The sequence below is a fragment of the Coturnix japonica genome, chromosome 1, assembly GCF_001577835.2.
Source record: "Coturnix japonica isolate 7356 chromosome 1, Coturnix japonica 2.1, whole genome shotgun sequence".
Taxonomy (NCBI): Eukaryota; Metazoa; Chordata; class Aves; order Galliformes; family Phasianidae; genus Coturnix; species Coturnix japonica.
Genome location: NC_029516.1, coordinates 58218720 through 58223872, shown reverse-complemented (window position 1 = coordinate 58223872; position 5153 = coordinate 58218720). Strand labels below are relative to the sequence as shown.

Genomic DNA, 5153 nt, shown 5'->3' with positions numbered 1-5153 from the left:
GAAATTAAAGATCAAAAAGATTTATTAGGGTTACTCTACTATCCCCTTTCCCCCCCCCCTCAACAGTGCATAATCATTTCCCACCATATATTTTTTTATGACAATAAGACACTCAGGGCTCCATTCTACAGAATGCTAAGTGCTCTGGACTGGTCCAGCAGAGCAATTATGATTGTGCATAACTAAAGTACTTGAACAGTCCCTCAGAAGTTAACTCTAAGTAGGTGAGTAATCCTCTCAATTTAAGCACACACTAAATTATTTTCCAGCATTAGGTCCAAAGGCTCAGCGTCTAGTAGAACAAACCTAAATCTTTGTTCTTGTCACCTTTGCATCATTAAAATGTTACACAGCCAGTTGTACCAATGACAATGACATAAATAGTGAGCTTGAAATATTTGTATGATTTTGAAAGATTGGCATGATATTCTCTGAACAAATTTGTACAACACAACTGTATTCCTTTAAGTGTGATCATATTTGAGCCAAACTAGCTACAGCAAAACTTCATGACCGTTGCAGTCCCTTCAAAGGAAAAAAAAAAAAAAAAAAAAGTGTCCCCACAGGAAAACTTGAAATTAATCCAGTAGTATACTGTATTTAGATTACTCATGCTCAATGAACCCAATGCTGCCAGAAGCATAATACATTGCTCCAAAATGGTACCTCCTTTCTGGCTCTATGAGGAAGTGTAAGACACAGAGTAGCCCAGTGTTATGAGGAAAGACATCCACCTCTTCAATGTATGATACAAGTACACATACCTCAGTACTTTTTTCTATTCCTTTTCTCCTCTTCCTTGTCTGTTTTCCTCCATAGCTTGAATAATAAATGCCTACATAAAGCACTGTGCTTTGTATGCATGTAGATCACCCCGAAAGTCACGCCTCCTTTTGATTTCCATGGAAACTACAACTGATACAAAGAGCACAATAACATTATTTGATACAGCAAATTCTCAGATACAAAATATTATCTGTCAATATAATCACCATCATTAGTTCTGCATTTTCACTAGCAATGAACAAGAGCATGCATGCTCTACTCAATGGAGATGACCCACTGTTGCACAGCTTCTATGATGACATAATTTCTAGGAAAATGTTGCCCACACTTCCCATCCTTCAGTGACTCAAACTGATGGAACTGAAAAGGCATCAAATCTGGACTACACAGTGGGTATGGTAGGACATTGCAGACAAATTTGGCAATGTTATCCATGGTCTTTACTGGTCTGGGGCCTGTCATTATTGTTTTGCAAGAGAAAGGTTGTCCTCTTCTCTAGCCTGACTCTAGAAGTTCAAGACTTCATCTTGTCAGTGTTCTTCTGGTGGTTCAAGTTGATAATTTGTCCAGGTTCCAAGAAATTCAGAAGGAAGAACCCTTTTCCATCATCAAAGACAGTGCACATCACTTTACCCACTGAGGGCTGTGTCTTTTTCTTTGATGGGGAATTTACATGTTGCCACTCTAAGTACTACCATTTTAAGTCCGGGTCATGGTGATGAGACTACATCTCAGCACCCGCAATGATGAGATTGAGGAAACAGTCACAGTCACATTCAGCCTCGTATTAGTTAAATAGGTTCTGACAAACTTACATACAGTATTCTTTCTGTTCCTGACTGAGTGTTCATGGGACACACCTGGCACAAACTTTGCAATATTCCTGCATTGCCACCATTGCTTCCATCACATTGAAGTGTATTTTTCCCTGATCATAATCCACCAATTGGCTCAGATGAGCTGATAAAGATGCTCTTCATTTCATGGTGTGACACCTGTGCATGGAACATCTTTCACATCACTGCCACCACTGCAAAAACACATCACCCACTGCCTCACTGTGTTCACATCCGATTTTTGCTCTCCATAAACATTCAACAAGTGTCAGTGAATATCAGTGAGTGCCATTTTTTTTTTTTTTCACATGAAGTAATGCAATGACACACCTTTGCTTCATATGCATTTCCAGACCAGACACCATTTTGTCAGATTGCCCCTCTTCTGCCATCTGTTACACAGCAAGAAAATGTAATGGAGTATTGGTGGGAAGGTTCAGCTTCTACTGCCATACCACCAACATCCGCCTCTGACATCATGTGCCAACATAATAAAATAGGGGACATTACTTTTGGAGCAGCCTTTTTGAAAGCAGTTATACGTGAAAGTTCTATATTATCTAGTTTTGGACGTGTGGTGATAGAGAAGGTCTGAATCAATATGTTAAAGCTGATTTAAACATATGCTTAAATGTCAAAATGTATTGAAGATGCCTTTATGTTATTTATATTACATACACATAGGAAACAATATTCTATCCGAACAAGCACCTCCTAATACTTTAAACAAACATATGAAACATATGGCTAACTCTCTGCAGATGTGTGTGAAGTTTGTAATCTTTAATTTTTATTCCAAACACATTAATGTTTCTTACTTCAAAATGACCTGTGTAAACTGTGAAATTTGCTTAAGCTATTAAGAGTAAATCTGTCACACTGACAATTTCAAGCAGTGTCCTTACTGCTAAAAGGGCATATACCGTGTGTTACAGGCTTAATGGCTATTGCTTTTTGCCCTGATGTGCGCAAGTTCTTTACTTTCACATTTATTTATTTCCTGATAAGCAATCAATGTACAAAAATAGAAAAGCCAAATGGATTAAGGGCCTGGTTCTTCCCTGATCTCAGTTTAACAAAATGGGCTTGCTGTCATGAGTAGAATCAAATCAACAGTTAGAGGATTTTGTCACTGATGATTGACTAGATCAGTATGAAAAAGCATCAGAACAGCTACAGCTTATCTTGTTCCTGTAGATGAGAGGTCCCACACTCTACTTAAGTCCTTGACATGGACATATGCAGAGCTCAGGAAATTTATGTGCACCTTCTGTGCTGCACAAGCATTTGTGTGCCTGATACAGTAGCTGTGGTCTAAAACCCCATCCATTTGAAACTTACATGTCAGCTGTACTTTATTCATGAAAAAAACAAACATAACTCTTCTTGAATATAAAGGCATGTGTGAATGTTTGCATCATGGCTATATCCACATGGACTTGACTACAACTGCCTCAACCGAGTTACCAAATAACTATGAGACTTTCATTTACCAAATGTAATATGAAAGGAAAAATAGGGGAAAAGAATAAAATACTGCATACTTTGAGATCTAGAGTGAGGTTTATATATGTCTGCCTTCAAAGTAAACAGACACAATTTGCTGTCACCAGTGACACATAATGCAAAATACTTCTGCCTATAATAACTGTAAGTAGCTTGCTTACCCTTGTCACTAGTCCTACATCAAGGAAACAACCAGTATTCATGAGTCCCTAAACGTGGTTCATTCCTAAAGATTACTTTACAAGAAAATAACTAGGGAATACAAAAAAAAAGTACTTAGAAAGCAAAGTAAAGGTATAGGCTCTTTTGGAAATCATAGAATTGTCATAGAATCACAGAACCTGCCATGGGCAGAGGTCGCCAACTACTAGACTAGGCTGCCCAGAGCCACAACCAGCCTTGTCTTGCAAACCTTCAGGGATGGGGAATCCACAAGATACTTGAGCAACCTGTTCCAGTGCGTCACCACCCTTTGAGTGAAAAACTTCCTCCTAATATTTAACCTAAACCCTCCCCCTAAATCACTCCCACACTCCCACTATCAACCCATGTAAACAGCCATTCCCCTCCTGTTTATATGCTCCCTTCAAATACTGGAAGGCCACAATTAGATCTCCCCGGCGCCTCCTCTCCTCCAGTCTAAACAATCCCGGTTCCCTCAACCTTTCTCCATAGGAGAGGTGTTCCAGGCCTCCGATCTTAGTGGTTCTCCTCTGGATACATTCCAAGAGCTCTTTGTCCTTCTTGTGCTGGGGACCCCAGGCCTGGACACAGTACTCCAGATGGGGCCTCACAAGAGCCAAGTAGAGGGGGACATTCACATCCCTCTCCCTGATGGCCACAACATTTTTAATTCAGCCCAGATCAAAGTTGGCCTTCCAGGCTGCAAGTGCACACTTTTGGCTCATGTCCAACTTCTCATCCACCAGAACCCCCAAGTCCTTCTCTTCAGGACTGCTCTCAAGGAGCTCTTGCCCCCTCCAGCTTGGATAAATATATGGGATTACTCCAGCCCAACTGCAGCACCTTGCACTTAGCTTTGTTGAACATCATTAGGTTCATACAGGCCAACTTCTCCAGGTTGTCCAGGTCTCTTTGGATGTCTTCCCTTCCCTCCAATGTATTGACTGCCCTGCTCAGCTTGGTGTTGTCTGCAAGATAGTGAATGATCAAGGACATGTTATATATGCTCTATAAACTAGAGCATAGGAGAGTTTAGTCCAAAGACCAGTAAATTATTACAAACAATGAAGTTTAGTATCATTTCAAGTGGAAGGGGGAGTTGTATGTGTCACTTAAAGCTCCACCACCACTTGTGGTGAGCTGGTTAGAGTAGTCTGGCATTATTTCATAGAGGGTTAAACAACTATTGATCCCACAGCTGTCTTCACTATTTCTCCAGTTCTAAGCATCAAATGTTATGCAGATGGAAGATAAGCACTGTCTTGAAGGAAAAAGTTAATGCGTGAGGATGTGCCAGAATTTCCTGTACATACTATGAGTGTATATACAGCTGAAATGCCAGGTATGAAATAGTTTTGTTCTTCAGTTTCGTCTGTTACGCAAAACATAACAGGTTTTTACTCAGATTAATGTTTGGTTAGAAATTAGCAGATAGAGGCCTGATTCATTTCTTGATGCAGCCACAAATACTAGTCTATATTTACAGTATGTACAAAACGCACTTATTAAGAGGTAGACTTTGGAAGTCATTCTTCATCAGGCTTCAAGAAGCTGCCCTTTATAGAATGGAAGGATTTCAAAAGATAATGCAGAGGAGGTGAAATCATTAATAAATTAAGAGGAAGAGAGAGAACCAAAACATGAGACCGAAAAAGAATTATAAAGGAAACTTGATCACGATGAGTGCAGAGCCTATTAGAGACAGGCAGCTGATACAGAGGGGACTGTAGCCAGACAGGAGCATCACATGCACACTATTCCCTACCCACTGCATTGCCTTGCAGAGACAGACATCCTCTGTTACTTGTTTGGCTGACTGCTGGGGACATTGATAACCACATG

At 40.1% G+C, this 5153-nt stretch overlaps 1 long non-coding RNA gene across 1 annotated transcript; it reads right to left on the bottom strand.

Moving 5' to 3' along the window:
- Positions 1 to 764: 764 nt before the first annotated feature.
- LOC107316336 lies at positions 765 to 4273 on the bottom strand. Its single transcript, XR_004307213.1, has 2 exons — positions 4155 to 4273; positions 765 to 915 (listed from the first exon to the last, which is right to left on the bottom strand). It is a non-coding gene; the product is annotated as an uncharacterized LOC107316336 (long non-coding RNA).
- Between the last annotated feature and the right edge of the window lie 880 nt (positions 4274 to 5153).